The sequence below is a fragment of the Ambystoma mexicanum genome, chromosome 6p (genome assembly GCF_040938575.1).
Source record: "Ambystoma mexicanum isolate Mex_15411 chromosome 6p, UKY_AmexF1_1, whole genome shotgun sequence".
NCBI lineage: Eukaryota > Metazoa > Chordata > Amphibia > Caudata > Ambystomatidae > Ambystoma > Ambystoma mexicanum.
In genome coordinates this window covers 678156529-678169635 of record NC_090935.1, presented here as the reverse complement: position 1 = coordinate 678169635, position 13107 = coordinate 678156529, and positions in this window count along the sequence as shown.

Below are 13107 nucleotides of genomic sequence, written 5' to 3'. Positions count from 1 at the left end.
CAATATAATTGTTCTCTTCAATTGAACAGTTGTAGCCTTACCAGGAAAGGATGTTATTTAATTTAATTAATTTATACAGCGCCAGAGGGCCCGAAGACATAAGACTGCTAACTCAGTACAGGGTACAAACATATAAACATCAGACACATAGACCTATACCTAAGTAAACAGCGAGGGTCAGATATGGATCATGGAATCCCAAAGAAAAGCCCTTTGTCAAATGAAAAGATGTGTCTTCAGATATCTCTTGAAGGCTTGGAGGGATTCAGTACTTCTCAAACCAGTAGGCAAGGCATTCCATGCTCTAGGTGCTGCCACAAGGAATGCACATCTCCCCACTATGGTTAGTTTTGTCCTAGGGACAAAGAGCATGGTGGTATTACCAGATCATTAGACATGTGTGTGTTATCGTAAGTAATTGATGTGAGATTCTCAATACCACGGGGATGCATTGTAGCTTTCTTCTAGCATAGGAGATACAATCTCTCCTTGTCAGCCCTACTACAATTTCCACCATGCTGTTCAGGATCATCTGAAGTTTAGACAGGTCAACCTTATTGCTGCCTGTCAGAAGGCTACCACAATAATCAATTTTTGAGCCAATAATCGCTCGGGCCATGATATTGCAGTTTGTCTTAGACATGAATGGATGGATCAATGTCAGTAATTTGATACAGTAGACTGACTTGACGACACTGGTGTTCACCTGGGGCCACATGCTCATAGTCTGATCCAGTTAGACTCCCAAGGTGTTAACCTTGGCTTGTGGGTTAATCTGACAATCTGCAACCATGAAATGCAGATATTTAGGACTCATGCTTTGTGACCTGTCCCTGGTGCCTGTGATCAGGATCTCTGTCGTCTCGTCACTGAGAGCAAGCCCATTCTTGACCATCCAACCCTCTATTAAAGTGTAGACTCTATTAATGTTCTGCAAGTTCACTAGATATACTCTACACAAGGGAATTATGCACTGCATATCATTTGCATAATTAGTGAACTGAATTCCCTTGTCCTCGAGCAGTTGGCATAGCGGTAAGGTAAAGTTATTGTAGAGCGATGGAGAGAGACAGGGTCCTTGGGGCACCCGATAAGGAACCTTAAATGGTGGTTCCTCTGCGATATCACTGCAGACTCTAGCAGACTGATTTTCCAGAAATTATTAAACCCAAACAGCTGCTGGGTAGGAAAAAGAGGCCACCTTCTGAAGTCTATCTGTCAGCACAGTTTGGGGAACTAAGTCAAACGCTGCACACAGATCTAGTAGCAAGAGCGATACCAACTGCCCAATGTTGAAGGATTGTAAGATCTTCCACTTCAGATCCGAAACGGCTGTTTTGGGACCATGGGCTGGCCAGAAAGCCGGCAGTAAAGGACCAAGATCTGTTTTTTTTAAGTAGTCGGGAGATCCATTCTATATACATTCTGGCACCACACGCTCTTTGAATGACACGTTCACAAATTGTGTTATAGTGGGAATCAGTGACACTTGTGGGCTTCAGCCTAGTAATGATGTCCACCATCTATTTTTCAGTCACTGGCCTAAAACTGAACTCGTTCTGGCCTATCTTTCTGGGGACCTCCCTGTCCATATCTGGGGCTGCTTCTGTCTCATCCCCCATATTGAGGAGACTTCTTTTGCATTTTATGCTCTTTTTAATCCTATGAGGTTTCCTGAGCATAGCCTCTTGAATAGAAGCACACCAGGCGCTGTCTTTAGCGACCCCTACCAGTTTTTTTGGGCATGGGTTCTCCAGCTCTTGTAATATTTTGAGCAGTTCCTGACCCGTGATTAATTATCCGCATTAGTGATCCTGTTGTTGAACATGGATTGTTTGGCTTTTATAATAGCCATTTTCTAAATTGTGGCTGCCTTATCTCCTGATTCTTTTGATTTGTACCAGATATTAAAGAGTTTTCTTTTTATTACTTTCAAACTCTGTAGTTCTGGCAAATACCATGGTGTTATATCTAAGGCCTGGCCCTGTATGCAGGTCGGGTGAGTGGTGATGTCTGGGTGGAATGTTAGTGTGGAACCCTGTCTGCCTCAGTAGGGTGTTGTGTGGTTGGGGGTTCTACCTAGGCAGTGGAGGAAGATATAGCCTGGGTGGTGGGAGCCAGTGGGCTCTCCACAAGTATCTCTCTTGATGTAACCTGATTACTTTGATATAACCTGAAGCAATAAACTGATGAACTATATCAGTGAGCCAGCTGGTTATTATGGTAGCTGCTTCGCAACACATGGATTCACTTTTTTCTCTAGAAGTAGTTGCGTTTTTGGAGGGGCAATAGCATTAAATGCTTTAGCTACCACGTCCTGATACTTAAGGGCTATATCATTAGCTGAATTAGCCCTTTCACTGTTTACCGCTAGAGGCGATAAAACAAGCTCCATGGATTTGTGGGGGGGTTCCTAAAATGTCTTGATGTTATCATTGTTCTCTTTATTTTAGGTCTACTCAATTGCTTGCCCAGTATAATGTGAACAGTGTAAATTAATGGTCCGACCAGTGACAAGGGGAAACAATAGGTTCAGTGGTTGGTGAGTTAAGTGCACCAACCCAATCTAATGTGTTACCTTTCTTGTGGGTGGCTTTGTGTACCTACTGCCTGAAGCACAACTCATTCAGATGTGATTCAGCTTCCTCCAACCACATGTTAAAGTATCCCATAAGAATGAACTTGGAAAATGGATTAAGCAGTGGGAGCAGTAGACTCATCAACTTATCTGCACATTCTGGCATCGGTGCCGTTGTCTGTACAACACAGAGAGATTGAATGTAGTATTCGCATCCATGGAAATTGTAATGTGCAACATCTCACAGCCCTCTGGACTTAGGGGTTCCACTTCCCTGACCTGTAGATCTGACCTATAAAGAAATGCTACACCTCCTCCTTTTCCAGTCACTCTGCCTACACGCGCTAACACATATCCTACAGGAATTGCCAGTGAAAGTAACGGACCAGCCACTTGATGAAGCCTGGTCCCTGTCACGGCGTATATATCAATTTTGTTAGAAATAGTATAGTTTGCCACCTCCGGGCCATGCCTAAACAAAGATCTCGTCTTTAGGAGCAAGAGCCTAAGGTAGTGCACACTGCACTCTCCTAGATGACCCTTTTTACTAGTTCCAGCTTCCCTACTTTGAGGACTTGTATCTTCCTCTCTTCCTGACGTATTACTGCAGTTGGTATCCTCATACTGGCAAACGAGAGACGGAATGTAATTTGTTTCCGTGCCTGGTCCATATATTCATCATGACTCTTGTCAATCTGTTGATGGGTGACCCCTGGGGTATTCTCCATATCAAATAGTGGTGCTAATCCCAAGGATAAATAATATTGAAGAATGTTGTGTGTTTTCTACGATTTAGCACTACCCTTCATGGGTAACACCTTGGGATTCCTCACCTGCTCCCTATTGTCTGCTATAATGGACCCACGTAGCAGCACTCCCCCGGAGAGGAAACAGACCCCCGCCACATGCAAGATGCTGAACCTTGCTGGAGCCAACTAGGCTAATGGCCTTTGCATATGAGTTACCCAGGCGCAGCTCATATCATCCTATCTATATCCAGTTAATGTCTTTTCATTTTGCAGCAAGTAAAATTCTCTGATGTTTTGGAAAATCATAGTAAAAGATCCCCCTGGCAGTACTCAGAGACATGTGATTTGTTTTCACAGGTAAATAGAAAAATCGCATGTGTGGTATGTATAAAATGTCGCCTCAGAGGCGGAAGCAAAGGAAGTCATGAAGTGAATTTGCTACAGTAACTGAAGCATGTGTGCTTTATGAACTCAACAGGCGTCTGCATCAATGTGTGCTTCTCCTGTAGTACAGAAGCCAGACCACAGTTGAGCATGTATGTCCTGAACTCTGAAGAAAGAAATAGTTTGCTTCTAGAGGGCAAGTGAACTCTAACTTATATCTATGAATTGAAAAAAAAGGAAAAATCTATGATCATATCTAAGAACAATTTATATTAACAGACTACATTGTGGTATGGTACAGAGTCAGACCAGGGGAAAGGTTTTTGACGCCCTAAGTGAAAGACCCTTTTGCTCCCAACCTCAACACCAACCTCATGTGTAGTGACTATGGCATCTCCTCTCCTCAAAAATGCCTCCACCTACTGACACTTAGTCACATGCATGTGGTGCATGGTTAGGATGTCAAGAATTCCCAGGCTTTTCCTGAAGTTCCTTTGCCCCGTCTCCACCCACATTCATTCCATCTTTACTAACCCGAGCGCAAGTCATTGAAAGCCAGAGAGTAGTGCCGGCTTACCCTACTGTGATAGTGTGCATACAATTCCTATACTGCATGATTTTCATTTGATAGTTTGATGAGGTTTCCAGGCCATATCCCGAGAAGTCAGCCACCCCCATGCAGAGTTGCACGTTTCAGTGGGTTCTAAGGGAAGGCAATTGCACTACCACAGTTTATTGAGTAGTGAGGGAGGGGTTAAAAGGGGAAGAGAGTTTATAAGAGATGGACATGTGAGATGAACCTTGAACGAATCCACATTTTATCAAGGGCTGTGTAAAGGTATTGCCACATCACTGAGTTCGAATGCTTTCTGTATGTCAAGTGCTGCTGGAACTGCTTGAGTGTTAGGATCAATTTACCACATTATATTGAAGATGCGCCATACGTTAAGGGTAGTGTACTGTAGGTAATACTCCTGTTTGTATTATAACTTCGCCGCAAGACTCTGAAGGAGCTTTGCCTCTTGGGACCTCTTGCACCCAAATTCGACCTTGTCCAACTCTTCTTTTATGACAAAGGCTGATTCATGTGCTGTTTTGGAGGTTCTGAACACATCAATCAGCACCCCTAAACCGACAACTAATTAAGAACTGCCTGCCCTGGGTGGGGCGGTATACCTCCTCATGCAAATTCTATTATGGTCCAAGTGAACAGTACCACTGCGCGGGCAGGTGGGTCGGGCCCCTCTCATGTAGAGGAAAGATTACACCAATATATGATATATCAACACCGTTGAGGTAGCCACTTATATTGAAGACAACAACATTGATCTGTGTACTATCACAGAAACCTGGGGCCATAGTGCAGGGGGACCGTCCTTGAACGTATCAATCCCTAAAGGTATTGAATGCTGCAACAAGATAGGACAGACGGGAGGGGGAGGGGTTGCATTCATTTTTAGGTCCTCACGATTTGGGAAATCAGCGGCCAAATCATGGTTGGGGTAGAGTCCATCTATGTTACAATAGGACTCAATGCTGAATCTACTATTAATGTTCTATTGTTTTATAGGCGCCCGTCCGTGACAGAGGACTTCACCACTGTTTTATCTAATTTCCTTTTTCCTTTTTTGAAACCCATTACTAGCTTCCTTTTACTTGGAGATTTTAACTATTGGTTGGGGCATTAGGAAGACAACCTAGCCTCTGACTTGGTGATGGCCCTGTCCAATCTGGGTTTTGTTGGGTGTTCTGACCCACGTTTGGACTATTATGCTACAACATTTGGTGCTGTGGGCTTAGGAAATCCAAGATGGCCGAAAAAGCCCACATGTGCGCCAGAATCTATGAAAACCGCGCAGTTTGTGCGCACACCAAAATGGTCGCCTGACTTGCCACCCCCCGGTGGGGGTGTGCTGGGTCAGAAGAGCCATGAGTGAAATGGGGTGCCAAAGAGAAAAACAGCAGTGCCTGTTCGCTAGAAAGCACTTTAAAAATCACCCTTTGTTTCTCTGAAGGCAAGCTCAGAATGCCCATTTCAAACATTGCAGAATATCCAACAATCTCACTGAACACCAGCAGACATTTGACAGAATAAAGTCTTGTGGGCATACAAAATCTGGAAAGAGGATGAGCCTAAAATAATGTTCATAGCAAAACTGGCTGAGCTGTGGATTTCAGCAGTTTAAGTAAATTTGGACTGAAAGACACTAAAAATCTAAATGTTTAAAAGAAATGAGTGACCTACTTTTGAGTGTCACATAAGTTTCAATTGTTTAAATGTCATAGTTTTAAACTTAGAATCAGCATTCTAGCTGCATATGTAAAAATTGTCTTGACTTAAACTGGGGAACAAAAAGTGACATTTTATCTGAAACCTGGCTTAATGAAACTGAATTCTGCCCACCAGCTACCCCCGACAGGAGTTGAGACTTGCACAACAGCTGTTTTCCCAGGCCTAGCTGCCTTTTGCTGTTCCCACCAAAAGGGATATGACACTTCTCTGATTGAATTACCTGGGCTCTGCAGGAAATTGAACAAAGCCCTATCCTGACTCAGGCAAATGTTTTATTATGGGGGTCGTAAAAGTGGCTTCCTCCTGGAAGGAAAGGGGAGGAGCACTGCCTGTGAGAGCAAGCTGGCTTGGCAGAACTGGAAAAACCAGAAATTCAACCTTGTGCTGGGGGAAACCACACCCCTTTGGGGCCAGAACATAAATCTAAAAAGATGGATCATTCATAGAGCGGACTTGTGAAAATTTTATAAGTGATATCATTATTCTTGTTATTTTTCTGTGCACATTTGAAGACGTGGTAGGACCCGGTGGTATGTTCAGGGGGGTTTTAGCGGAAAAGAGGATATTACTCTAAATGTATGTATGTTAAAAATCTGACACTCCACCACCTAATGCCCACACACCATGGGCATATCTGTGTAAATGCGGGGAAAAATCCAATATTGGTAACCCGACTAAAAAGTGAAATATGTTGCCATTTTTGAACCCAAGCTCCTAGGAAGAGCAGATTTGGGACAGAGACTACCTCATGTGATAGGTAATATGTACATGCAATGACAAACCACTATGTATTTGAGAAATGTGCATTTTGAATCAAATATAGATTTGTGGGCAAACTGACCAGGGGAGGATCCTCTGACCCATAAAACCTACAGCATCACTCTGACTCACAGTTCCTTCCCCAATCATGGGAGAGGGGAGAATTGGGCCAATGACAAGTTGAAAGAGGGGCTGGCTAGTGATGCTTCACACACACCCACTTTCAAAACACATAAAAGCAGACAGTCAGGACAGATAGAGACATTCAATTCCATTTGCTGCAGAGCATGCTGCCGGACCATACAACATTCAGAGATCCAGACTTCAAATCCATCAATCTCCAGAACCTGTAGCAGTACTTAGAAAGCAGAGCAGTATACAGAATCCAGAGAGGCTAGACCAGCAGAGCAGAGCTGACCCAGATCGCTGTTCGCAGAACCAGAGAGCTGAACCGGAGTCCAGTCCAAAACCTGTTGACCAGATCCGTGGCGAGGCCTATTTCTAAATATATTGTGAGTACCTAGCAGAACTGTGCAGAACCAATCTCTTAGTTAAAATAATATAATTCAAACTATTTTAATCTAAGTAGAACTGCCTCCTAGTTGTCACCTGTCATTTGCAAAGCTGTCACCTGTCATTTTCTATCTGCAAGCTGTAACCTGTCGCTTTGAACTTTTAAAATTTCAAATCCAAAAAACTACCTTTATTTAATCGTCCGTATCGTAATCACGATTCTCGCACTCGCGAATTTTACCGCGATTTGCGATTTGGTTAAAAATCCAGCCACGTGTGAAAACAGCAGCTTCCTTGCTTTCCTTGCTAAAAATTCGTTTGCCTCTTAAGAACCATCCCTGAATCATTGCTAGAGTGAGCCTGGACTAATATTAACTAGATACCACTCACCCTGAACCTCTAGAGGGAATTAAAAGCATTTTAGCATATTTTTCACTTCATTGCCAGCACATATAAAAGCATTTTAGCATATTTTTCACTTCATTGCCAGCATATATAAAAGCATTTTGGGCCTGTGTTTCAAACTTCTGTAGTCTAAGCTTGCTGGGGTGAACTGAATTACATTTGATTGCATTTCTGAGAACTGTGTGCTTTCCTTCCATTTCCTTGCATTGCATAAAGGGGGGAGTGGATTGCCAGAGAAAAGTGATTACATTGTTTTGTTGAAATCATATTGAGTATTTCTGTACTGCAATTTCATTCCACCCTGCATCCATTTGAAACCATAAAAGTATTGTTGCTATCTTATCCATCCTATAACCACTCATCATTGATTATAAAGAAGTGTGCTAGTGCCGGACTATCCATTATTGATTACTGCTCAGATTAAGTGTGATATTCAATTATTAATTTATTATAAAGTGTGATATATATATCTATTGTTTAAATTATCAAATAAACCCTTTAAACTTGCAAAACAGAACTACTTCTTGGCTCAGTGGGGTCAGGGGGATTCCAAGAGAGGGGTGTTATATAGGGGTAGTCATCCAGAATGCATGAACTGGACGTAAAGATATATCAATAAGGGTTTCCATTCAGTATCCCAGACTAGGCATTGACTTAGCTGTAGTGTTGAATTGAATCCTCTTACAAATTGGGGGCTCGGGCCGGACGTTTGGGTTAGATCTATCACTTGTGCAGATTAATACAGTTGCCAGCTGACCAGACACACATATCCGGTCGGATCACCACGCTGTGTTACGCTGTAAAGCACTCCTCAAAGGAACGCTCTAAGAAAAAGGTCTGTTTTGCAAAAATAAAATACTAATTTCTGTAAGTCAGGACAGAGACCAATCTCTAGAATGACGACCTTAGTAGACATGAAAATAGCCAGAGAGCACTTCTTACATAAGTTATTTGTGAGAGGTGAGCAGGCCATCACGCAACAGGTCACTGAAACAGGGTCAGATATATGAGGAGATCAGGGTCCCCTACATGTGGCCCTGAGTGAACTATACATGGCTCCTAAAGCTAAGGATGAACAAGACAAGATGGTTAGGATAGTGGCATACCTGTACCTATATATGGGAGACATGCAGGATAAATGTACTGAAAGCCAAGATCTGGCGAATAAGCGACAGATGGCGTTAGAGAAGGTCCAATCTGACCTGGTCTCTTCTGAGCAGTGGCTGCAGGGAAGCCAGGAGTCCGAAAATGAGAGTAGACAGCACATCATTAAAATAAAGAAGGACATGGATATCCTGCAACAGGAAAAGACAGACCAGGATACCAGAATTCTGGCCTTGCAGAAGGAACGCCAAGACAGTTTGGACTCCCTACTGCAGAGCCAGAAAAAGCTGGAGCAACAGATCAATTTCAACAGGGCATGCACAGAGCAGGTAGCCACCCTGCAAATCCAACTAGACAGAGAGAAAGAGGAGAGCAACAAACTGATCCTGAAAGACCTGGATACCCAGGCAGAGTTTGATCAGGAGCGCCAGAAAGCTGGTGCCTTCCAAAGGCAAAGGGACGACCTGGCGTCACAAATTCAAGCTCTTGGTCAGGAAAGGGACACCTTAGGCCAGGAAGTCTGCCACTTAAAAAGAAAAATGGAAGAAAATCACCTGGCCCACCAGGGACTGGGTGACCTCCAAAAAGAACACCAGGACTTGCTAGAGCACACCAGGAGGGTGGAGGAGGCTCTGGCAAGAAAGGAGCAGGCCAATAGGGACACAGCTCAGGAGGTAATCCTCCTGCAGCAAAGACTGGCCCAGTGCTCCAGGACCAATCAGGAAATGCAGAGAGAGAATGAGGCTCTCTGCCAGCACAATGATAGGCTCCAACAACAGGTAGCGATACAGGAGAGACTGATAGAGTCTAGTAAGGCCTTAACTGAGGAACTGAAGGCGCAGGCTCTTGCATTGCAACAGGGAGCAGGGGCGGATAGAGACCAGGTTCGCTGGGAAAGGGAAACTCCTGAGCATAACCTCAGGAGCCCTAGTACCAGAGGCCTTTATCTCTCTCAGTCTCTGGACTCTGCCACCCCCATGTCCCCTGGCACTCATGAGCACCGGGCCACAGGGATGGCAGATTACTATCCAGCCAGAAGCATGGGGCTCATAGGCCAGTACCTCCCAGGAATGGATGGGCGGGCATCTGGGTATGGGCACCCAAGCACAGTGCAATTTAGTGGGGAACCCCAGGAGAATAGGCCCATTAAGGGCATCCTGAAAACTTCTGCCCAGTTAGGTCAGTGGGGGGGGTACCCATCAAATCCTGGCAGCAAAGAGGAATCTGAAGACTCCTCTGAACGGCGCAGGACACAGGAGACCAGGTCCCCACATTCTGCCAGCCATTCCCAGGCTTGCAGAATCCGGGAAAACCTGGAAGATCAGACAGGAACCTCTGGGAGCAGTGCCTCTGAGTCAGAGGATGAATGGACCAGGGTTACCCGAACCAAAAAGGCCAATAAGGCAAAAAGGGCCTTACTTAAGGACCCATTGAAGCAAAGAAAGGCAATAAGGAGTGTTATCACGCCTTATCATAAGAACGCCAAGTATTCCGTATGGGAACACTTGGAGCTCTATGAGCAAATGATGGAGACTTTCCATTTGAAGGACAGCAGTAGCTGCATCCAGTACGTCAAATGGGCATTCTCACCAGAATACTCCAGTTTCTTTGCGGGGTTGGAGGACCAAAATCATTTAAGATGGTCCACCTATAAGGTGGCCATCTTGAAACATTGTTCTGTTCACAGAAATCCTCAAGAGGCTCGCAAGGCAGCCTACAATTTGCAATGTGGGGAGGATCAGGCCCCACAAGAATTCGTGCAAGAACTGAAACGTGCCTTTGCGCAGACCACCAGAAGGGTGCGCACAGACAGCAGAGAATTTGTTAATACTTTTTTCCATGCCTTGCCCAAATACATAATGACCCAGCTCGTGAGAGATTTTCATGAGAAAAGATCTTTAGAATGGGTCATTGAACAAGCCACCCGCATCTACGAGGTGCAGAAACCGGTGGAAAACAAAAACCAGCCCAAAAACCCCAAAACCAACAGCACCCCTGCTGCTGCCAAGGTGGCAGAGGTAAAGGTTGCCCCCGTTTTGGATTTGGAGATGGGGGGGCCTAAAAACCTACCTGCACCTAATAATGCTAGGCCCAGAAGGTCCTCGGGCCAGTCACAGACAGGGAGCCAAGGAGGCAGCCCCACAAATGGGGTCCCTCGCTCTCCTGATTATGTAAGTCCCCGTTACAAGGGAAATCGACCCATCCTGGGTTATGTGTGGACTCCTCCAGCCCAAGGGGGGGGATCCAGCCAAGCACCTAACCCAGGGAACTTCCCTCCTAACTTCCCACCGGAGGGCAGAAATTCTCCAAATCCTGGGCAGAACTTTTTCCCCAGGTATCCACCCAACTTCCAACCCCAAAATCATCCATCCTTCTTTCCCCAATTCCCTGAGCCCAGACAACCTAATCCGGGAGAGGGGAGGCCAAGGGTGGAGGGGTACCCAAATCTTCCCAATCCGGGATATTACCAGAGAAGGGATAGCTACCCTTCCCGGGATCAGCCCAGGGGAGAAAATAGAGCCCCGTATAAGCCTGTGCGGGTTTCCCAGTTAGAGTGCCAGGTCCAAAATATGGCACGGGATCTGGGTCACATACTGAGGGCTCAACAGAACCCTCAGATGAGCATGCCACCGCAGAATGCCCCAAACTCTGGACCTGGTGCTCCAGAACAGTGACGGGGGCAGCACCCCGATAACACACCGGTTCCTAGGGAGGAGGCACAAGGGGAAGGGGGGTGTAAAGCCTTGGAGGAAGCTTCCTTCCCAACGTGTAAAAAGCCCCTGGAAAACCAGGAACCGGAAACAAAATCTCCTGCCCCTGAAAGCCCGCCTCCCAAGGAGCAGAGGGGGGTAGGAGAAACAAAGGACCCAAACAGACCCACTTTGTGGAGGAGGTACAGGTCTTCCAATTTGAGGGAGAGGGATCCTCAGAGGATCCTGGGGAAAGGAGCTTCTCCTTCAGAGATGGGGGAACTCCTCCCAAGGAAAAATGGGTCCCAAGGGATGCCAATTCAGACTGGGGAGATATGGAGACTGAGCTACCGCCGCCCATCATCTCATCCCAGAACCCACAATACCGAAATCCCCTGGTTCAAACCCATCCTGGTGACTGCCTCCAAAAAGGGGGGGGCGGCCCAGAACCGGAACCAGGGCAACCCACAATGGCTCTGATCTCCAGTTGCCAACTTTTTCTTTCAGATTCCCAAGACTCTCCACAGAATTCTGCCCAAATCTCTTCTCTAGCAATGTCCAAAACCAGAAAGTTAGCCCACCAGTTGTCCAAAAATGTGCATTATCTGTGCCCCCTTGAGGAGAAGGAGGGAAGATATTATGCCCCGGTACAAGTACAGGGGCAGGGTACGATTTCAGCGCTGGTGGACACGGGATCTCAAGCTACCCTTCTGTCCAGAAGGGCCTTTGATGAACTGAATGCAGGAAGGGGAGGGAATTACCAAATTCCTCTCACCTCACTTCCTGGACAACTCCAGAACTTTGACGGGAAGGAAATTCCCGTCGAGGGGACGGCAGATTTGGACATTAAAATTGGGCGACACAAGTTGAAACACCCAGTCATAGTTGTGACTCCAGAGGGCACCCCTTGTTTACTAGGGAATGACCTCCTGAGAAGGTTGTCACCCCTAATAGATTGCATAAACAAGGTCCTCTGGACCCAGACTAGCTGACCCATAAAATTAAAACAGAGTGTCAACCATGTTAGTTTAAACGGCACATGCCACATGGTTGAACAAAAATCTGACCAAGTAGAATTTCACTTCCAGAACAACCAAACTCCGGACGTGACAGTAATGGCAGTAGGACAACAGACTGGTGATGGGGGGTCCTCTCTATTTCTGAAAATCAACCTTCCTTCCAGTTTAAAGTGGTACTCCACGCTGGAAGGAAACACTTTGAAATTCTTTACTAATCCACAATCAGAAACTCCCACTCCTATAGTCCAGAAAGATGTGAAATCAGCTCACAGCCTGGCTGATATCCAGCAGATTGGAGAGCAGTTGTTCATCCCTGTTCAGTTAAATGATGGGAAGGACTCTGTTCTTGCTCGAGTGTGTGTGAACAACGGTAAGAGCTTCATCAGCGAAGCCATGTTCCGCCAACTCCCAAAAGATCCAGCCATTCCCACATTCAAACTGATAGACAAATGGGAAATGGACCTGGAAGCACCCAATTCCAAACATCTCCTGCCAAGCAGGTGTATGCTCAAAATCTCCATTGGCAACAAGAGCATAGTCCACAATTGTTGGGTCGTGCGAGACGTCACTGCCGCTTTTTACTTAGGCAGTGACATTCTCAATCGCTTTGCCA